The sequence below is a fragment of the Peromyscus maniculatus genome, chromosome 15 (genome assembly GCF_049852395.1).
Source record: "Peromyscus maniculatus bairdii isolate BWxNUB_F1_BW_parent chromosome 15, HU_Pman_BW_mat_3.1, whole genome shotgun sequence".
Classification (NCBI taxonomy): domain Eukaryota; kingdom Metazoa; phylum Chordata; class Mammalia; order Rodentia; family Cricetidae; genus Peromyscus; species Peromyscus maniculatus.
The window spans coordinates 22,593,707-22,618,205 of record NC_134866.1 but is presented as its reverse complement, the minus strand read 5'-3'; the positions used below and the strand labels follow the sequence as shown (position 1 = coordinate 22,618,205).

Here is a 24,499-nt window from a genome sequence, read left to right as displayed (position 1 = left end):
ACCTAATACTCATCTATTATCATCCACCACACATTTGTAGTGTGATAGTAATTGGAGACATGCAGAATTACACTTTTCCAAGAATTAGTGTTGGTTTGGGGGACATACATTTTTATACAGTACAAGTCATGGATAGGCATGACTTCATCTGTACTCCACTGATGAGATGAGCTTGACTATTGGGAGAAAAATGAAAGTTGTTTTTTGGTATTTTTTGTTGTTGTTGTTGTTGTTATCTGCTTCTCTTTGAAGCATCAAATAAGATATTGATATTTTTTGGCACTTAAGCTATTTACTTACTGTGACTTAACGAGCTGTGATAATGTGAGCCATACTCCTACCGTGCATTTCATACCACTATTACAAAAACTTCTTTGCAGAAGGGTGTAGCTACTCATCAATAGTGTTCTTATTGTACCATTTCCAGCAGGAATATAGCGACTTCCCTTCTGAAACAGGTGTACTCTGATGGCTTACCTTATCTCAGAGTCTTGCAACGTATGTATCTCAGGGACTCCAGCCCAGATGGCTCCTGTAGTTTTGTGAGGTGGCTAGGGTCACTAGTTTTTGAACGTTCCCCAGAGAGGACAAACACTCTCAACTGTGGATGTAAAACAATGAGTGTTCTAGAAATTTCAAACGATGTGAAATTGTTCCTTTTCAAGAAAAAGAACATGACAAGTCGTCAATTATCAGACAATTTGAAAAAAACCTTTTTTTTTGAGAGCTGATTTTATGTAATAACTTAAAGAGACCGATGAAATTTCATGATTATCAATGAGGAACATATTCCGCATCCTCTCTCTTTCGTTTCTCAGTCTGGAATTTTGGCATTGTGCAACATAGTACTCGCAGGATCCTTCTTGAACAGCAGCAGCAAGCTCCACGTGATGCACACATATTCGGCAGACGATTTACGGGTTACAGACGTGCTGTGACCTCTCTTTCCCTACTGCAAACAGATTAAACAGGGCTGATTAACTGAGGCTCAAAACACGGGGTTGTTTTCTCTTCTGAGGGTCTTTGACAAATCCTCCCTCAGCCCTCCCACTTTATTCACTTGCAAATGGCCCTGCCCAAAGGGTTCTGCACAGCCCATCCTCAAACCTGGAGCCCTGCAGCGCCATCAGCTGCAATATCTTCTTATATGAGCGGCGTTTCTTATTAATCAGAGACGCGGAATGGAAGCCAATCAGAGAGTTCCTTTGGTTTCAGATGCCTGCCTGTCTGAGTTAAAAGTGGTGCTGAAAGAGAGGCACAGTGAGATGCATGAAGATTCGGCTGGGAAGGCACTATGAAAAGAGGAGAGAAGGAATGAGGCAGAAGCAATAGCAGAATCGAGTCGCCTGCTGAGCGAGGCTAACTCAGTTCCACTGCTAAACAAGGTAAGCGTTCTTTAGTTGCTGGAAACAGAAGCATCTCAGTTTTTGCTTTCTTATAAGGTAGTATAGACACTGCTTTTCTCCTCTCAAGTATTTTATCTGGGCTATTCTGCTTTCACCCAATATTTGGCAGCAGGTAATATATTTTATAGAATTTAAAAAACAATGTATATTCAAAGGCTCAGGGTGAAAACATGTGGTGCTTTATTGTCATTTGACTTTTTAAAATTCCGGATATCTACCAAGCTATTTTTATAGTCCTTAAATTTGCTTTTAGATTATTAGTGAAAAAATAAAAACAAAGTTCAAACTATGTTAGTTTATTGTACTGGCTTTGAATTCTTCTTTCTTAAAAAAAAATGTGATCATTTATACTCTTATTTGTATAAATTTCAAATGGTCCTCTAGTTTTCTCATAACTTTTGTTAACTACTTTGAGTCAGAATTATGAAAATGTAAAAGCACTTGTATTCATAATTTAATGTGAATTTCTTTTTGCAGTTATAGGTCATATGCTACTAGACTTGAAATATGTCTCATGTGTCAATGGTTTTCATATGTTAGGATTAATGCAATTATTTTACCTCATAACACACATTGCTGCAAACGTGTCTCACTCATAGAAACGTTCTATATGTATATACCTGTTGGCTGTAATTGGACAACATAAAATAATGTTGAAATTTAATGAAAATGAGAAAGTCTGCCAAAGGCAGACTTTGACATTTTTAACTTTGAAATAAGAAAAAATGCATTGATTTACCAGAATAATTGTTGTTCTGTCTTCCCATGGGAGAATCAATATCACAATTCACATTAAGTAATTTCTTGTAAGCACCATGATCTTAAAAATAGGCTTGATTTTTTTTATAATGTTGCTTATAATGTCTCTAGAATGTTGTAAAATTTAGCCACTGGGTGAAGTTCTCAGAGACCGTTATATACTGAAATGGCATAATGCAACTCACCAACTGTAACAAGTAAGTTTATAATAATTTGTCTGACCAATGTTTTGATGAAAATGTAATGAATTATAGATTTGTGAAAACTTAGTCTTTTCTGGAGAATTGTTGTCATTTCTGATGTTATGATGTAAGCACAAGAGATTCCTAAGCATATTTTTCTCATAATATGCCCAAATCATTGTAGTCTGGAAAAATATGAATTTTATGGTATCAAAGAAAAGTGATAACTTTTGTGATGTAGAAGAGAGTCTTCACATGGCTCCTTTTCATGATTTCTATGAAGACAGTAGAATTATCTATCTCCCACGTTCCTACTATCATTTTAAAAATCTGCATTTGGTAAAAGATAGTCTCAGATTCACAAAGTGATCCATTGCCTAGGCAGCACTGTGTCAAGTGAGGAACGGAGATGTGTGACTATGAAAACAGTGAGTGCCAGTTTCAACAGACATTATGAAAGATAAGAAAGATCGAATAGCAGGCTACTCCATCACATGTCAGGAAAGAACTTGGATGGAAATGAGCAGCATGTGTTTATATTCTGTCACCAAATTTACACCAGCTCAACCGACGTTTTCTGCAGTGTGGAGTACATACAATATCATATGCATTTAATAGAAAATATTTCAAACACTAAAACAGTATCTCATATAATTCAGCACTTTCAAAAGTGAGATTTAAGGTATAAGTTATAAGCAAACTAATTCTAGCAAGAATGAACGAAGTAATGTTTTAGAGAAAGCAGATGGTAATACTAGTTTAAAAGTAATGAACCAAACTTCAAGGTTAAATAGATCCAATAATTATAATAAGGAAATAGTTATATAAGATAATATAATTTTCTGAGATGGAAAATGCTCTTTTCCTGTATCACAGCATTTAAAACAGTATTTGAACTGTTTATGTAACTGAGTCACCATTATTAGGCTTTTGTGAATAATTAAAATAAAAATGCATCGTGATAGTTGTGTGTACCCAGATCTTAACTCAAATTGATATGAAATTATGTTTCTAAACGGTGTTGCTTTGCTTGACTTGGTAAAATGTAAATGGATCAGAACCTCTTGTGAGTGTCACTATGCATAGAGTGGGATCATTTTTGCATTTTCTTCTGTCCCTTTACATACATAGCTTATTCGATACCATGTCCTTTCCAATATACATTCAGCAGATGAGAGAAAATATTTTAATGCTTTTTCCCTGTGTTTTAACCTTTCCTTTGATATCCTATGAGAGACTGCTACTTTCTACAATGGTTCTAGGATACATGAAGGAAATCAGGCATTATGTTTTAGCAAAAGCTTAAAATTATGTAATAAAATTATGTGAGTAACCTCGCAATTTAATACTTGCAAGAAAGAATCAATTGAAATCAAAGTTAATTTGAAGAATACGTGTAAGTGTGTCATCAGCAAATGTTGGCTGTGACTTGTTCTCTCTGGAAGTATTGCAGGATCATTATCTGGCTTTAAAACAGATGCTTTTATTTAACTGATTGCTAGTTTGATCCTTTTGCTGTTCATGTAAATGCACATTGCAGTGTAATATAGAATTAAATCTGCACTTGATAAAAAGGTGATTCTTTTAAAGGAGAATATTTTGAATATTTGTACTTCCAAGTTTATGCTATTTATCTATTTAATTTTAATTTACTTGATGCTAAATTTATAAATAGGACCATTTTTAATTATGGAACATGAAATATTGTCTAAGATTAAAAACATTTTCTCCTCTGTGTGTTGCATATTTGTTGAAAAAAAGTGGTTTGTCTTTTCAATACATCTCAAATTTCTTAAAAATAGTAATGCTGCCTTAATTTGAAGTTTATATAAAAGTTTAGAGCTTTAGATATAGAACTGATATTTTAATTGCACCCAGAGGAAAACAAAGCTTTAAGTGTATTGGGTTACATATAGAAAGGTTTTTGATTACCTATGAGAAAATGGCAATGCTATTTGTAATAATGATAATGATGAAAATTTGATTAGAAAGATGGAAAGATATAGATATGTAGATAGGTAAGTAGATAAACTGATGATAGATGGGTTTGATTGATGATAGATAGGTTATAAAGATGGTAGATTCATGATAGATATTGATAGATCAGGTAGATGATACGGAGGTAGCTGATAGCTTAGAATTATGATAAACAGATGTGTAGTAGATAGACAACAATCAATCCGAAAGAGATACAGAGAACAAATGGAATGCAATCACTCATTAGTGGTTTTAAAAATCCTGACAGAGATTTGTCTTTAAGAGTTCCTTCAGTTCTCTTCCTGGAACCACCATTATGCTCATCACCAAAGCATGGCAATCTTGTGCAGTGAGGGGAGTCTCCATTCACATTTAAACATTTCCATCGCAGCTCTAACACGTTAATGTGCTTATCTCTAAATTTAGCACTCTTAGAGCCACATTCCAAATGCAAAGTGGTGGACTACGTGGATTGTCTGGAGCCTGACCAAGACATTATATAGAAGCACTATCATAATATGCCTCTCCCAATGTAGATGTCACACTCTGGATTTTCACTCTATTTTTGTTTATTCTTCAGAATTTCAAATATATAATAAAATATGTTGTATCTTCCCTCATTTCTGCCCCCACTTCCATTCTCCAATTCCCCCCATATCCTCCCAACTTGTTCATCTCCCAATTTCATGTCTTTTTTTTTTTGATAGCACATGAATTCATCTGTGCTGCTTATATGTGTACATACATGGCTTAGCAGGTTAAAGCACTTGTTTTGTGACAGTTTATGTATTGTGTGAGAACCAACGATGGAAATGCCATGGTTTTTATTTTTGGTGGATGTGTGTGTAGGGGTGGAGGTGTTTATTTTTATTTTTTATTTTATTTCACATTTAGGACAGCAGATGTGGAGTAGTAGACGTGCCAAATATTTAAATAGCATTCAAATTTTGTACTTCTATTTTATTAATTTAGCAATTTGCAAGTCAGTCACACAATGAATGAGTGCTGTCCTATCTTCTATTTGCCTCAGTTAGAAAGACTTTAGTTCTTGGTCCTTTTAGTTACAGAACTTCCAAGTTGTTTCATCTATATATCTAAAACACCTTCTCCCTTATACCACTTAGGGGTTGGTTCTATAATTATGAAGAACATGGGTAACTTAATTTTATTTAATTTTCTGATTTTCTTCAAACATATATAACTTTTAATGGAAATACTAGCAACTAACTGATATTATTTGGATTTTCACTTTAAAAAAATTTAGTATGTCCTTAACTGCACTTGAAGAAGGAATTGTGCCTGGTAGAATTCATCTTAGAATATGAAGCACCTACAACGTTCTTTATATAATTGTTATAACTCCCAATACAGGGTGGAACCTTTTCACATGTTTTTGACAGTACCTCAAGAAAGTCACATTAATCAAAAAACATTGTTCTTGGGAAGGCATTCTAACCAGACAGCCATTGTGTGAAACATGATGTTGTTAAGTCAAATGAACGGTGGTAATTTATTCCGTTGGTCTAATGACAAATATGGAGCTGTGTCAGTCTGTAGGGGTTCTTTCTGGAACTTGGTCCTCATAACCCATATGTTGGAAGGAGAGACCCTACTCATGCAACTTGCCCTCTGTCCTACACACACACACACACACACACACACACACACACACACACACACACACACATTCACACACACGTGCATGCACACACACATGCACACACGCACATGCACACTCACTGTGACAAACATGTGCTTCACCTCTTCTTCCATTAAATGAATAAATATACATCAATTTTACAAAGTAATGATAATATATAGACTGCTTTTGTAAAGTGAAATATTAGTCAGGATCATTCTTTAAGGGGTATTTTTCCCAGACTCCTTTATCAGGTACATGTTTATCCTCTACAACCTGGATACGGTAGAGTTTTCCGTACTTTCCAGAAGTGTTTCCCCAAACATTCACATCTGTGTGAATTGGTATAGCAATCCATAAGACATCTAATACATATTTTAAAAGATATATAAACCAACTAGTTCAAATTACACAGTAAAATCTTTGTGTCTTCAAATCCTTATGTGCATTTACAACTCTTTTTTATTTAAATGTATGTATTTGCACATATGGTAACCCAATTATATGTGCATGTTTGTACAGATCCAACATACTTACAAAAGACTGAAGGAAATAACATACTTATTTCTATGTGTACATAAAAGTTAATCTATTGCCTTCAATTATTATAATGATGAAGGCAACTTAACTTTTTATCCAGTGGTTGTATGTGATAAATCGTGTAAAATGAGAGAACCAACATTAGAATAGTTTTATTTCCCCAAAAGTTAAACTGAATTATTCTGAGTTTTCATAGTTTTAGGTAATTTAGTGAACAGTGTGAATTAAACTCTTTGAAAAGCTGTGCCTAGAAATAATTGTTTCCACTTACTCTTCACAGTTTTTGAGGACTGTACAAAATATAACCTCTTTGCCCACACATACGGTGGGTGGGAAAACTATTATATAAAATATGGATTATAATGAAATCAGAAACCCTATTTATATAGTATTAGAGACTTAACATAAAATACCTTAATAATTTTACATTTGTAAGTACAAAGCTTTAATATTACACTGTGGATTTCAAATTAATTATCTGATGACTTTATTTAATTCAGGGACATCTCAATAGACACTTGATTTTTTTTTACATTAATAGAACTGATAATAATTTTAAGAGCTGATTTATTTTATAGTGAAAATGCTCTTTAAAAAGATTTTAAAAGCTGTGGTTTATATAGGCATAGATACACGAGTACTAATAAAATAGCCAAGGATAATTGTCTTATTGGTATTATTTCTAGACAGTTATATTCTAAAATAATATTAAATAAACATGTATTGCAATACAATTAACTATTTGAAGATAGATAAGCGAATATTGTCTCTCCCAAATCTTGCTCATTCGTCTCAAAATTGGTAAATTGGAAATTTTTTTACCTCATCTGACCCTGTATCTGTGTCTCTCTATGTGGGTGTCTCTACATCTTTTTTATTTTAAAATAAACTTTAAAAAGTTTTGCGCTATTTTACCATGCATCCCTACCCCTCAATGACTTGTTAAACAAGGCTTTGAATTTGTCTCCTTTTCTTATACAACAGTTCAAAACAGTTCAACTAGAGTTCAAAATAGACAGATTTGTGTTTGTATTTCTGACAGTAAGAACCATTTCAGGAATTAAATAAGTACTAACTTTCTTAGGTGGATAATTATTTATTAAGGAATATTCATCTATCTTGTGCTATTTTATTCAGAAGTCAGCTGTTTAATGTAATTTTTGACAATGAAGAGAGTTATATTTCCAAATCAGCATAACTTTACTTTGTAATGAGTTGTATAAGATGCAAATAGTGAATGCCTGCAATGAAAGATTCCTTATAAATATTCATGGGTTATGTTAGTGTGAACCATTAAAAAAATTGGATTCGAGTTGCAGAGTAACATGTATACCTTTTTATATTTGTAGGGTAAAATATTTTTAACAATAATACCTATGTCTATATTTAACCTATATCTAATGATTAGATATATAAATATAAATGATATGTTTTAAATTAACTATTCTGATTTCATAGCATCTATTGAACTTGATTTCTAATAGCAGTTATGTAATGTAATTGTATGTGAATAAGAAATAAAGATTAGAAAAGTCTTATGATTAAGGGAGATTAAGAATAAAGGGAAACTTGTTTCTGATGTGATTCTTCTGAACTTTTTTCATGTCAGAAAGCTACTTCGAGCTTACAGACATTCATATTCAAGAATAATTATTGAAAGCTACAGAGAAAAAAGTGATTAGTAGCAAGGAAGAGGTACTTTCCATAGTGGGCTCAAAAGAAGAGTGAAGGTTCAAATTTAACTGATACTGACTCAGACACTACACTTCTCTCCTGTGTGAAGCAAAAATCAGAGATGCTGCATCATAAATGGAGGACTTCACACTCTTCATTTACACATGGATTCAGAAAACTACCTTTATGGCCTAGTGTTACATTCCTTTTAGTCAGAACCCTTCGGGGAGTAACAGAATTTGAGGTTGCAGATAGATGTTTAAGATTATCTTTCATTGGCCCTACAAATTTGTTTCCAAAAATTAGGAAAATGTAAAGATAAAATAGTAAGTGGAGTTTGAGGAAACCCTAATAGTTTTAGAGAGGCATCTTTCCCTAATGGTGTGTGAGTAATGTGTTGCAACTCAAAATACAGTTTAGAAAACTAAATTTGGGAAGTAATATGTAAAATTAAAATTATATTTATGTATCTATCTATCTAGCTCTGTGTATCTCTAAATGATATCTATCTACCTATCATCTATCTATCTATCTGTCTGTCTGTCTATCTATCTATCTATCTCTCTATCTATCTATCATCTATCTTTCTACCTGTCTATCTTTCTATCTTTCTATTTATTCTATCTATGATCACTCTCTCTCTCTCTCTCTCTCTCTCTATATATATATATATATATATATATATATATATATATATATATCCATAGAATACATTGGCTTTCCACAAATTTGGGATATTTGTAAAGTCATTCATATTTAAGTTAAGTTTTTAAATTATTTACCTTAATACTTCTTTTGTCCAAATAAAAGCTTTTGTATTTTTTTTCTAACACTAAGATTACATCAGGCAGAATTCATAAGAAGGATGATTTTTACTTATTTTATGAGAAAAATTCAATTTTACAAAAATTATTTTCAAGGAATTTAAACAAGTCATGTAGAAAGCATGTAAAATCACAGTTCTTTTTGTTTAGTATGTGTTAACATTTGCTTCATAACACACATAAACCCACCAATAAAATATATCCAATAATACTTTAGTAAGTTCCTGGTTACATTTGTGCTGTGTGATGCTCTATGACATCACCCTCTGATTGCTTTGTCTCCTTGGGCTTTCCTCCCTCACTATGTGCAGTGGTGGAGCGGCTTTCTATCCATACCCCCGGTGTGGTGTCTTTCCATTATCATTATTTCCACCACTCTTTTCTCCCACTTCAAAGACACAGAGCATTTCAGGGTAAGCATCTCTGCTTTTTAACTTGGCTTTCATTCTGGGAGATGATTCAATTGGTAACAGGAAGTGCCATTTCCAACATGAGAATTCATTACATGCCGGGAACTAATGTGATTTTTGTCAATATGGTCCATCACCAATTTTAGAAACCCTTTGCTCTCTCCACCTCCCCTGCTTTCACTGTCTGACTGGAAAAGGGCTGGGGAGGGAGGTGAGTGTTACCAAAGCCACAGGATTTGAGAAGAGATTGCAGAACAACTTTATCACTTCTGGTGAGAAGAACAAGTTTAGGCGAAAAGTCCCACACATAATATAGCAACCTATGGACTGAAAATTAGAAAGCAAAACATAAAGTAACAGTAAATCAAAGAAATAAAGTCACCCTTATAAACTTAATGGGGAGATGGATTGTGGGAAATTAATTTTCAACATGTTCTTATATTGAATCTAGGTCTCAAGAGCAGCACACTTCATTAATTCTATTCTTCAGGTTAAGAATAAACTTCATCATTCATCATGTTCTTATGCTCCAATGTAGAAAGGCAGTCTGTCTGAATATTGCCATGTGTGGTGGAAATGATGCTCCTGATACACCCATGATATAGTGTGTAAGCTTACCAGGATCCTGCATTAGCAGTTCTTTCTCCTTGCTTTTAAACTGAGCAATTGTGAAAATGAATTTTGTATTATCTCAAATTTAACAGTCTATACCTTGGCTGGTAAATTTCTTTGCTTGTATTGGGAATTGCTCCTCCTTAAAGTCCTGCTGAATTAAAAGCAGAGCAGTGTGGTGCAGTAGTAGCATCTGCTCTTCTTCAGTGATCATGATGATGGGTGTCACTGTTCCAAACACTGTCAGTTTTCAGAAATTCCTTTCAGCTAACCATGGTGACAAGATCTTTTTCTCCTCAACCCCATTGTGTGTATTTATGTTTGTGTGTATGCATGCATGTGTGCACTCACACACAAAAACAGACACACAATAAAATCACTTTACTTTTTATTCTATAGTTTGAAACAAATATAATAGCACAGCAAGCCTACCTGGTAGCATTAAATTCATTCAAAACAAATCTTGTCTAGTGTGTGTTTCCTCTGCATTATAAACATTCTACATCACTTAAGTTATACAGTTTTTCTGATTATGTAGCTCATTCTACTATTCAGGTCACTTTGGAAAATTGTTACTGGTGAGCAGGTTCTCAGCTGGGTATTTCCTACATCTTGGTTTTTTATGTAAGAATAAAATGATAACCCACACAGACTTCAGGTAGGCAGAAAGCTTTTTTTTTATTGAAAGTAAAGTGATAGTACAGCTCAGACAAATGTTTGACAAGATTGACAGTGCCGTATGAGTGAAGATATTCAAACTTTGATTAGAATTGGGTTCTTTCTTTTAAAGCATGTTGAAGAGTATTAATTTACTTGGGTGAGTGTCTATATTGACTGACAGTTTAGAATTATTTCTGTGCTGAACATGTCCCCTTTTTGTAATGCTTTTAATTTAATCATATATGTGTACACTTTAGCATTTACTTTATTTTGCATGTGTCCAAACCTGTGCAGGCAAGATGTGCAGTTCATCTCTAATGTTCTCATACATTAGGTAGTAATTTTAGTATAAACTGTACAAATTAATGGCTCTTAATGGGCAGAGAAACTAAGTATATTGTTTAGAGAAAAGTGTGCATGGTGTGCATGAAGTTCAAAGCAGGTGAGGTCCTAGGTTGCTGACAGGTTGCTATGTGCATTGTTAGGAGAGATGTGTGTTCAGGACACATAAGGGTGAGGTATCAGGTCACCAAGCACATTCTTATGTTAGGGTGTGTACATGTCTCAGATAAAGCATTCTTGCAGGTTATCCAGCTCTTCGTTCTTGCTTTCCTGAAAGTATTTTCTCATTCTGTTATTGCCCTTAAAATGGAAGTAAGTAATCTTATTTTGAAACACAGACCACAAAAATATTTAAATACCGGTTAAAAACTACATTTCAATTTTTGTGAGTATTCTACTCTACTGTAATTCACTAATTTGAAAAAGAAGTATAGAGCAAAGTAATGAGTGAATATTGGTAGACATTTCTTACAGTATCAATGTCGCAAATTCTAAAAGAAATAACCTTTCATACACTATTTTCCCTGTACTTCTTAGTTCTTGGACAACTTTCTTATTTTGAAAATAAATGCACTAATTACTTGACTTATTTTGTGTGCTCATGTGCATTCTTATTTTTAAATTCTTTCTTTAAATTGTTGAGATTTAATATAATAACATCTATTTCTCTTTAGTCTTCCTTCCTCCAGAAGTTTCCTATGCCACCCTTCCTTGCTGTGCTTCCTACACACACGGGCCATATCTAGTTCAACCCTGCTTAGGAAACTGACTAGAACAGTAACTCCTCTTCCGTCCCATACACTGTACTTGCTGGGAACAGATGCGAGTGCTATTTGCACTGTGTATGGCAATGGGAGCACTGTTGATTACTTCCTTTTTTTTTTTTTTTTTTTTTTTTTTTTTTTTTTTTTTGACACTTGCTTTGCACCTGCTGGTATCATGAAAGATAGTCTTCAGGGATGAAGCTTTCAGTTCTCCACCAGCTCAGTGGCCTCTGGTACTATGTCTGAAGTACATGGTATGTTCATCAACAGGTACTTACCTTCCATTTTAGCAGGGACAACAACGAGCAATCATAATATCATGTAATTTTGGGGGGTCTTTCGGACAACTCTGATCAAGAACTAAGATCATTTCTCACAACTTCTTTTGGGGGGTTTAATGGATGGTTTTGGCCCTTAGAGGGAGAATTGTCATCTCTGATTGGAATTTTTTATTTAAACTGCATACATGTATTTATGTGTCAAAGTACATGTATCTTAGGTACTTTTAGGTAGATAGTTAACTATGATTCCTTATAATTTTATTCACACACACACACACACACACACACACACACACACACACGTATGCATATGTAATAATAATGAAAGAAAAGGCCACGAATTTGAACAGCCAGAGGGTATTTATATGGGATGATTTGGAGGAAGGAAAAGGAAGGGGAGAATGATGACATAGAATCATATAATAAATTCAGAAACAAATTATAAAACACTTTATAGTGCTTCTGATTTTGAGATCCCTAATATGTGCTTCCTATATGATTTACTGTAGTAGCAAATAAAGTATAGGACAACTGTGTTAACTCACTGACAGTCTCTTTGTAACTAATTTGTTTGTTCCATTTACTTAGCAGGCTATTTTTCATTCTGATTACACATTATTTTGTTTGTAAAATATAATAAGCAAGAATTTCTATTAGTAGGTACTATTTTCTGATAGCAAGGAAATGAAGAATATCAGAGTCAAAGACCATAGGTATGGGATAGAATTTTGCTGTGTATGTCAAGGTTGAACTTTAGATACCTTTTTAATATCTTGAGGCTTCTTGAAATTCCTGTGTGAAATTTCAAACATTGCAATAATGTTTTAGGATCTCCTAAGGAGGAACAAGATAGCTAATACTATCAGCATTATGATAAGGAATGCTTCACTAAAGTTTAAATTAGAACTGGGCAACCTGCTGTTGGAACATCCACAAATAAAGAGCTGTACCTTATAACTAAGAATGAACCAATGGTTCTTAAAGCTGTGTTGAAGAGAGTTTTTGATATTATGAATCACAATTATTTATTCATTTTCATATCCTAGATTGAATATTCATAGTATGTTAAATATTTGCTTTCATTTTGAGCAGTATTAACTTACTTTGTAAGTTCTTGCAATTTGGAAATTAATTTGAAATATTGTAGACTACAGTATATTAAGTTAATAATTGCTGAAAGTTTAAGCAAGTGCTTCCATTACTCTTGGACCTGGAGATACAGGTGAGCTAGGAAAGATTCAAAGTTAATTGCAGAAATTATCAGTGTTTCATACCATAAACAATGATAGATAGTTAACTCTTTTTCATCATTTTTATGATTTTACTCTTTCATTTTTTGAGTTTTTGTTATGACTAAAATAAATGACATTCTTGACCTGAAATTAAAAAAAAAAAGTTTCTATTAAGGCAATTTGTTTTCCAGTGATTTCACTGGTCTTTTAAATAAAAGGGCTCAGAGTCATAGTTATGTGCATATAAACTTCAATAATATTATTAGTAGGACAGTAATCTCTAAATTTTTTAAAATGCTGTACATTAACATGATTTTTAAAATGAAGTGTTCAAATTATATTACAAAGTAAATTTATAAAGAAGTTTTAATGCCTGATACTTATTCAATCTGACTGTGTGGCCATGTGCTTTCCATTTTATGGACATGATTTATTAATACTTTTAATATCCTTTCCTCAAATAAGTGGCTCAACTGAAACGTTCATCCTTTGTGAATACAATGTTAGATTTTTATTCATTTAGAAATGGGCATTTCCACAGACAGCACAATATGTGAACGTACTAATTGTGATTGTACAATTGAGTCTTCATTTCTTCCTGGCTTTAGGTAAAAAGCTCATTTCAGCTAAGGGAAGGCTCAACAACAACCTAAGGACTAATGTGTCTGCCTGGATCTGTGTCTATCTCCAGATCCTAATGTATAGTGCTAACATACAGGAAATCTCACCTCTCTCTAAAGCACAGAATTCAGTAAAGGAGTAGTCCTCTAAAAGTTAAATGCTGGATATGGTGTGACTTTCTTCAAAGCACAAGGGAATAAACGATTTCCCCCCTTCAAATCTATATAATTTTCACTTAGAGTGTAAGTTGAATATTTCTTGTAGTTTCCATGAGGAAAATTAAAATACATAACTGCAGCTATTCTCTACTTCATAGGATCAGCTTTTTCAGATATTCACTCCTATCACTGCCTCTGACAGCATCTTCATTGGTTTTTTACATTTTTCTGCCCTGTTTGGCTTTTCATCCATTTCACTAGCTTTTCCCTCTGATACCTTCTGTTGATTTGAGGAATACTCATGATAGTGCAACTTGTGGTCCTTTGTTTTAGGGTTTTAAAACTTCTGTTCTTGGCAGTCAACAAACTCCCCAGCCATGTCTGAATTAGGTACGTAAGCACACAATGAGCATGCTGTTAAATTGCATCTTTCAGTTCTTGAAGGAAATTCGTCCTTAAAAATGTATGTCATCAGTGTATTTCTCGAAATACTTTTTTAAAAATATATGTCATCAGTGTATATCAAAAGGCTTCTGGTGCCTGCATGAAGTGCAGAAATATAGTGGCACTGTTCTTTCCCAGATTAACATAAAGAAGGTAGTTATTTCAATCAAAATACAGACCTAAGTGTACTTCTCAAAGTGTTAGGTAATAAAATATAAAGTGGCACCCAATTTATTTCTTTAACATCACATCATCAAGTTATTTGAGATATTTTCCAAGAGTAAATAAAACATGATTACTATTTTTCAGTACAGTGTTTAATGCTATATTATTATTATTATTATTATTATTATTATTATTATTATTATTTGAGACAGGGTTTCTCTGTGTAGCTTTGAGTCTTTCCTGGAACTCACTCTGTAGCCCAGGTTGGCCTCAAACTCACAGAGGTCTGCCTGGTTCTGCCTCCCGAGTGCTGGGATTAAAGGTGTGTGCCACCACTGCCTGGCAAATTATTTTATAACCAAATGCTGCATTTCCTAATTTTCAAATGTTTCAAACATAATACTAGAATTGGAAGGGTATTTATGACTCTATAGCCCCTTACTTCCAACTTCTCATGTCCCAAACCAAATCAACTTGTCGTTCTATTGTTTTAGGAACATAGAGGAAAGAACTCATGTGCTTAAATGTTTACTCCAGTTGTAAAGAGCTGAGGTTCTGGGTCAGATACCTTAATCTCACTTTTACTTCCCCTGTGCTTTCAACTCATTTCTTCTACCAAAATTTCAGTTCTGATTATAAAGTATGTTTATAACTCTGACCCTTTAGCATGTTAGTGATCATGATAATACATAAAGCAATTGTTTTCAATATTTGGCACCCAAATTTATTAACATTATTTATTAATATATTCACAATATACTCTGAAATTGAAAATATTATCCTAAATAATTTTTATTATTCTTTTGAGGAAAGTAATAAGAATGTTCTATATATCACTGAGAAATTACAATTGTCTAGACCAATGGTTCTTAGCCTGTGTTTCACAATCTCTTTGGGGATCAAACAATCCTTTCACTGAGGTTGCCTAAACAATCAGAAAACATAAATATTTACATTAAGATTCATAACAGTAGAAAATTACAGTTAAGTATCAATGAAAATAATTTTATGGTTAGGGGTCACCATAACATGAGGAACTGTACTAAAGAGTCACAGTGTTAGGAAAGTTGAGAACTACTGGTCTAGACTGTTAAATGAAGGAAGAAATTAAAAGCAATTCCTTTTCCAAATAACTGAGAGTTCATATTAAGATTTTAGTGCTAGGATAGTCTGTGATCTCAAATGATGCAGGCTACTGAAATACCGAATCATCAATAATGAATGCTTAGAATGGGGGCAATTATGAAAGCACACTTTGAAAATTGGACAAAATTTTGCTCAAAATGTTTTTCAAAGACACAGAACACAAAATATCATCACCTATTACATTGTGAAACATAACTGAAGATACACAAAAGTAACTCTCTGGCTTCAAGAAAATAGGTTCACGTTATAATGCTTAGTAATGACACATGCAATTTTAAAATAAAAAAAAATAAATCAGTCCTGTAAAATCTGATTTCTCCATTGGAAGAACGATTTTAAGCAGAAAGAATGATTCAATAAGTCAGGGATTACTGGAGCAAGAAGAAACCTGGCATTTGATTTAATTGCCTCATCTTAAAATGACAGATAGTTTGAAATGATCCTCATTCTGATACACCAAGAGTGAATAAAAGTCTCTTTAGACCAGATCATGTGATTAATGATACCATATCAATATGAATCTGTATACTCATATAGAATTATTTTAATTCATAACTATTCACATGTGAAATACAGGAAAATATTAATCATGAATGATTCAAATGAACAAATTACTTCCATTTTAATCACCACTGCTAATGGACTGGCTTTCTTTGAAAACATTACTGATGGAACAGAATGGCTAACACCCTCCCAATTATAACAGGAAGGCCTGACTAGCACAAAGCTTTCCTGTTGTTTTTGAGAATGAATGCAGAGTTAACTAATAGGTTCCTGAGTTGCGCAGAGAGGAATACACCTTCACTATAGTTCATTAAAAAGAGTCAGGGGTGATAGGATAAAATCCCAACCGGAGCAGCTTCCCATCACCACTCCACTGTTTAATGTTCTCGCTGCAGACTGACAGAAAGAATAAAAAGTCATTTCAGTGTTTATAAAATGTATCCTAAACATTCAATCAGTTCTTTACCTTACATCTATTTTCTAGGAAACTAATAATGTTAAACAAGAAAAATAGATTCCAACAATGCCTGAAAATGCTTGATACTGTGTACCAGACTCACACACTTAATCCTGTGAAGATCTTACTGAGATGAAGTTTCCCGTGTTGACATTCATTGAAGTTTAGAACCGGTCTTTCTATCTGCTGACTTCCAGACAGCAGATGTTTCCCACCAATGCCTTCTATAGAACCAACATGACTTGACTTTCTGTTATTGTAACACATGATCAGAAAACTATTAAATTATTCTCACCCAAAGTGTCATACTATCTTGAACATTCTATCAGCGAGATTATATCTATTCTAACCTGGTAAAAAATTCGAATATCATTCACCTAAAAATGATGTAGTTTTCAGCATTTATTTTAAATCATTTTTTATAATAACTACTTCAACGTGCATGATAGACTTATTTGGTTGAGCTTATTATAGGTTTCTGGAGCTATAAATTTTCCTTGTTCCCACAATATTATCAAATTTATTTTAACAAAAATCAGTATATTGAATGTAAAATTTGTTAAAGGAAGTGTTCAGTTTTTCCTAAAACGTCAAAACTCATTTTGATATTAAATATTAATATTGGAATCATTAAAACTGATGAATTGTAATTTCTAATGACATTTTAATGATCCAACAATTTATAACAAATAAAATTTTGTGTATGATCTCCTATTTAAGACTCTATTGGCATATTTTCATTTCTCTGGTGGTTATTACATAAGTTTGTGTCCTGAGTGATAGAAACACTCCTAGGCTTTTCTGAAAATAGGCTCACCCGGTAAAACAGAAACAGTCTGTTGTTCTTAACCCTGTCTTATCTGGTGCATTTTGGGGATAATGAAAACCTGAGTGTGGAAGATAAGCTCCCCCAAATCTCATAAGAGCCATGCCTTCTTCTTCAGTGTGCTGTCTTGAGGAAACATAGCAATCCAAGTGTCTGATAGTCGATTAAACATTTTTGCCTTCACAGGCTATTTACATGAAAATTAATTATTTACAGGCAAATTATCTCCTATCCTCGAGATTTCCTCCTGGAATTGAAGATATCATTCTGATAATCTAAAGAGGGAAATTAATCTATTCACTAATTAAATTAATTCAATTGTATGATGCCATTTTGCACTAGAGTACTGCAAATTCGGGTTTATTTTGAATGGACCTTTATTTTTAAATTTATCTTGACTGAGTCTATGGGGAAAAAAACTTAGCACCTCTGTTAGAAAACACACACATACAATCTTGATCTACAAGATAGCTTTTTAATTGACTTTTCTGAACTTACATGGAATCTTATTTCTTCCTAACCCATAGTTTCCATGTTTGTAACATTTTGCGTTATTAAAGGTACACGTGTCATAGAAACAACCTCACTGTTATTACTTTCTCACACTCTTGTAAATGTAGAGAAATATTGTGATTCATTTAACTAGAGATTTATGTTCTGCCTCCTTTACATAAGACCTCATTTTATGAATAACTTTATTTTATATTCTTTCCAACACTTGCAATTTGTTTGCATTTCATAAGATTGTGTTTATTAGTATTTCATGAGATGCTATATTTCTTGCTGGTAGAGTACACATTTTGAGAACTTTAATGTAAGTATTGTTCATTAATATTTCAGGAATAATAAGTGGATATTTAACTTTCCAAATGCATAGCTTAATACACTGTTCATTCACATGTGAAGATATTTGGCTGTCTGGGTTTATGCAGCTAAGTTACCTGGCATAAAGCTTTAGCCCCTACCTCTTGGATGGCTCGCCATTCATTATAAAAATTGAAGATGCTTTCATGTGATTTCTTTTTTTCACACGAAGTATGAGAAATGCTTTCTTTGATCACAATCCACAAATAATATCATTTTAGTGAAGCTAGCATAAGCCCAAACACTGTGCATAAGTTTTACACTCCACATGCTATCCCTAAAACATTTTTATTTCATAGTTGTCTATACATGATTTAGATGTTTTTAATATTTATTCTTTGAAATGAATTTATGAGTATTTGGGTTTTTTAGAATGCTATTTCTTCAGTTTAGGTATCTGAGCTCTCAGACATCATTCATTAAGTACCACTTATCCCTAAAACTTTCAATATTGAAGAAAGATATGTATTTACCTTGTCAGATACTATACATAAGTAGAATACATATTTTAAAATACTAATTATTTTTCTTATTTCTGTAATGATATAGAAATAGTCTATTTAAATCCAAAGCTCTAAATGAATTTTTAGATATGTACATGTATATATTTTCCAAAAGTGTAATTTCTGCTCCTATAGAACTTTAACAACATAGTAATATACTAGCAATAAGATCATGCAAGTCCCAAAAGATCACATGATTGTTTTTGTTTAAAACATTTATATTTTTTCTATAAATGAACTGTACTCACTAAATGTTTAATATTTAATAGCAATAAATATAAGTTGTGATAAAGCATTGCATTTGCAGGCATTATTATCTTGGAAAAAGTTAAATTGGGCTCTTATTTTAAGTTCTAAAAGTATAAATGAGGGGTTGAGAGATGACTAAGCAGGGAAAATGCTTGCTGCCTGAACATTCTCAGAACCTGACAACTGGTGGATAGGAAGACTGCCTGTCATCCGGGAGACAGAAGCAGAGACAGGGAATCCCTGGGGCTACCTACCAAGGCTAACTGAAAAAGTGAGCTCTGCATTCAGTGAGAAAATCTTAGCATATAGGAGATGTGATCTGGATGACATCCCGAGGCCACCACATGCATGCACATCCTTGTACACATGTACACACCCACCCACATATAGGCAAACATGTCTTCCTTCACACACATGCAAACTCTCACACATATATACATTAACTATACGTGTGTGACTGTGTGTAAGGCTATATATATTTCATTGCTAATTTCTCACAAGAGAAGTTTATTTGTTTACCCTTTATTTTGTAAATAATTTTAAAACAATTTCTGATTGAATTGTAATGGTCACTAATTTCTCAAAGTAAAAACTGAAAAGAAAAAAGTCCATGACTCAAATATTTCTGACTTACACATTTAAGCACTAGGCCTATTATCTAATTGTAGATAATAGCTTCTAATGGGAATGTCAACATGACATGCTCAGCTGCAAGACAGCATTCCCAGACAGGATAAGACATTAATAAATAGGACTCTGTGTAGTCGTAAAAATGTGCTAAAGGCCACATTATTTTTAACGTTATAAGAAAATGGGTAAGATTTATTGAAAACTTTAGAAAACTAAGGAGTCAAGTGTTTGTATAAATGTGAAGACTCCAGAGTGGGTCAGATAATCTATGAATATACATGTCATAAATTTCTATTTCAGCTCTGAAATTATCAGTCTTCATATCTCCATTCTCATTTATAATTACAGGTGTGAAACTACACTTTGTAGGGTATTACATACTCTTTAATTTTCCTTTTTCATTATTAAAGAACCTGAACCCAGCACTCTAATCAATCATAATATTTCTGGAAATATTTCCAAAATTCATAATTTTGTTTCTTCATTTTCATGGGATGCCTGGTCATATTTCTCGTGGACCTCCAGGCTGAACACAACTTAGTTTACTTTTGTTTGCCTTAGTACTACTAATACTACTGGGAATGAGTTATATGTCAATAATAGAATTTTCATACGATAGTAATTTGATATTTACCTACTAGGCACAGGACAAGCTGTCACTCACATTCACAGTAATAGATAATTACTTATTCTGATATTAGTTTTATTAAATCCTAACATTGTAGACGTATTTCTAAACAGTCTCATTAAATAAGAAACACAGAGCCAAATACAGGGGGGAAAGCCATAGAGATCAGCGAGAGTCCCCAACTAACCTTACCCACCACGCTGCCCTAGCTTCCCAAGAGAACTCGCTTCTTCCTGTCTAACCTGCACCTTTATTGCCTTGCTGTTCTGCTTTCTCCTTGGCTCTTAATCCAGTCACCTCACTTCCTCATCACTGCCTGTCTATACAGACCTCCAAGTCTCTATGATTGGTACTGGGGTTAAAGGCATGTGTCACCCCACTTGGCTGTATCCTTGAACACACAGAGACTCTGCCTGCCATGTGATCGGATTAAGGGCATCTGCTACCACTGTCTGACTGCTGTTTATGGCTGTTTATGACCTCTGATCTCCAGGCACACTTTATTTATTAACATACAAATAGAATATCACCTCATAACATAATTAATCATTAATTAAATGAAATAACTGTGAAGTAATTGCCCAAATCTTTCTTATCTATCTTTCACACGTGTTTTAAAAAGTACAAACAACCTTTATCAGTAGGAGATGCTTAGTGATCTATGTGTTCTATTACAGATAGTTGGTTGTGCTGGTTGTTTTAAGAGACCAAAGCATCCATCTCTGTGGAGACATATAATTAAGGAGAGAACCTATAATTCGAAATCATTGTTGTTGTCCATATTAAAATCGGTGGAAATAAAGTGTAAATTACAGCACTAAAATTTGTCTTTTGATGTCAGCACAGACTCAAATGTGTTTCGTGTACACAGTCCTTCCTTATACCTACTTCAGTTGTGATGAGGATGTTGATGATGAAGTCTTATTGGATTAGAATCGCAAAATCATTAGCTGGAAATTGTTTTGCGCCAATGTTATTAGCAGCAGATCAGCAGATAATGGCATGTTAGTATTCTGGGTAGCGCTGCTAATACACTAAATGCTTGTGCTTAGTAAGCACACTCTTTGAAAAAAATTGCTGTAAAAGGTGGTGACTCATTTGCAAATGCTTTTGTGTCAATTGTTTGGCTGAGTATGTGGTTGGAATTCTACAATGAAAAATACCCTTAAATAATTCTGGGAATCCTTATTAATGCTCACTATTCTGCAGCTTATATTTTAGAATTTGTATTTACTAGCAGACAGCTTCCCAAGAGGAAAATATTTCAGACTGTCACTTATTCTGTCTCAGAGTATTTCATTGTTTATCTCTGATGCCTAATGAAGTTTCTTCAGCAGCATAAAATGTTGCCAGAGTAAATATGCACTGTTCATGTCAGGTGAATGGCTTCGCACATAGAATGATCCAGGTGGAGCAAGACGGGAAAGGCGTTTCAGAGAGGCATGATTTTAGATTAGGGGTGTTGTGTTTCTACTACCTAGATACTTCTAAGAGGAAATAGCTTCCATTATAAATCAATGAAAATTGATAGTGGAAATTTGGCAGTCCTTTTAAAATATCTTTGGGTTTTATAGTAGCTCTATATTTTAGATTTAAAATATTCTTTAAATAAAATTCTTTTGTGTTCAATATATGTAAAATGAAAGATAACATGTTTAAGTTGTTGAAAAACTCCTTGATAACTGTGTTCCATGGCTCCACATTGATGAAGCACCATTTGCACATACTAAGCTTTTCTGACTTTTGGTCCATTATTTCTCTTCTAAAATAGATCATAATTATACATTAACCTCTCAAAGTATTTTAATAATAACTATTTTTATTGAAAATATTTTACATTCACAGGTTCTTACTTATTAAAAAACCCTCAAGGGTCGTTGAAGTCTCAGAAAATAATAAAAACAAAACAGTGAAACAAGAGAAAGTCTTTGTATGAGACAACACTAATTATAATCCACAAACTGGGAGTGAACTGGTTCAGCCCTATGCAAAAATGTATTACTGGACAATTTTTCTAATGATACTAAGTCTCTTTACTTCACTATCTACACTTAAAATAGATTTTATAAATCTGTACCTATACTCTTGACATACTTATTATGTTTAATACATATCTCCATATATATATATATTTATATTTTATATATCATAATCAGTCTGAGTACAACTTAATATTCTACTGAATGTGATGTTTTCATCTTATTACTCATCCAACCAGTCTATTGTAAACAAACACACACACTCACACACAAATGCCCATGAAAGAAAATAGCCTATTATAATATTGTGATCAACCCTCTAAACTAAAAAATGCATCATTTGATTACAACATAGTTACTATTTTGAGGGTACTATTTACAAGAACCTGAGTGTCCATATGATTAGAAATAGAAAGGGTCCACTTTTCTAAAGATCACCAGGATCCCCAAAGCAAGTGTATGGTGGAAGTTTCTGGCAGCAGCCAAATATAATCCACAGTGGGAAGAAGTCTGAAGTTTTCATTCTGTGATGCCATAATGGCTTTATTATTGAGCTTGAGACTACTCATTTGAGAAGTACTTTAGAAATCAGGGCTTATCAGTTGATTGATAAGTAACAAAAAATGGTTAAAATTCTTTGAAAACATTTCTTAATTATGAGTCTGAAGAAAATCATTTGAAAATGTTATTGTAAAGAATAGCCAGAAAAAGAAAACATTTGGTTTTCCTTGTGGTGCCCGGTGCCATTTATTTTGTCTTGCTCTGTCTAAATAAGCTCATGTGATGATGGTATTGTCTTATTTTCTTTGTATTTGGGGAAAAGAAGGCATAACTTTCTTTGTTAGGTCTACTCAGTTCGTTTAGCATACCTACTTCCATTGTGCTGAGGATGGAGATGATGAAGTTTTATTGGATTAGAATGACAAAATCATTAGTTATTTTTGTCAAATACTTTATATTCACATGTTCTTATCTATTAAAAACCCCTTGGGGAGATATATTTTTTGGACCAGGCCAATTACCAGATATAATTTATCAGATTGATTTTTGCATCTTTCTTCAGGATGTATTATCAGAGTCTGTGTGTTTAATTGCTATGGACTTGTGGCTGCATGTACATTCAGTTAGAAAAACAATCATTTATCAAGTAGATGTGGAAAATAATATGTAGTTTAAAATACATTTCATTTATGAATGGAAATTTGTGTAATGTCAGTACAGATATTTGAATCTCAACATCAAGCAAATAAAAAAAGTGTCTTTTGTGACAATACCTGTTCCTCACGGGTGTGCTATTAGGGAGTTAGACCTGGAAATGTTTTCTGGTAAAAACACATTTAAAAAGATATGGGTCAGGTCAAAAGCCATTTTTTTTTTGTAGAGATAATATAATATCCATGCGAATTTCATTGGTCAATAGCTATTGCACTGATATGAGTATTGTTTATAATCATCTTTTTGTCAGTCTTTTATAGGTAGGACTAGTGAGAAAACAATTCTGTCATTATTAGAGGAGCGAATGGATTTCTTGTAGGATTCTGTTAGTACTCATGAAAGGAAGGTTCATATAACACAAAACTGAACAAACAAACAAAAAAACTAAAAACAAATGAAAAAATAAAAACAAAACTGTTTCCTGAGTCTCTGCAGCATTGCACATTTTCCATGTGAGCTTTTTCTTGTGATGTTATGTTATTGTCATATAATTTTTCTCCTATTTTCCCCTATTATCCTGATGCCATTCATAGGGACCTTTAAAAGGACATCTTCAAGGCTAAACATAGGAAGGCATGTGATCTTTGACTTGTAAACTACATCAACCTTTGCTCCATTATAAGTTCCCAACAAGTATTTTGCTATGGCTGAAAGCCACATATTGAATCATGATTCATGATTGTAATGGAGTGCAGTCCTCTGAGGTAGGAAGAGATTTGCATAGGGCTGAAGTAAAATAAATGATAAATGCTTCAGAAGCTATCTATATTTATACTGATTTGTGCATTACACAATCAATACACATCAA

The 24,499-nt window shown here is 33.3% G+C and overlaps 1 protein-coding gene across 1 annotated transcript in view; it reads left to right on the top strand.

Moving 5' to 3' along the window:
• Positions 1–1,213: 1,213 nt before the first annotated feature.
• The window catches only part of Cdh9 (cadherin 9), a 137,934-nt gene continuing 114,648 nt past the window's right edge, over positions 1,214–24,499 (top strand). Inside the window, exon 1 of the mRNA XM_006995401.4 lies at positions 1,214–1,385. The gene's annotated coding sequence lies outside the window, so the exon portion shown is untranslated. The remainder of the gene's footprint in view (positions 1,386–24,499) is intronic.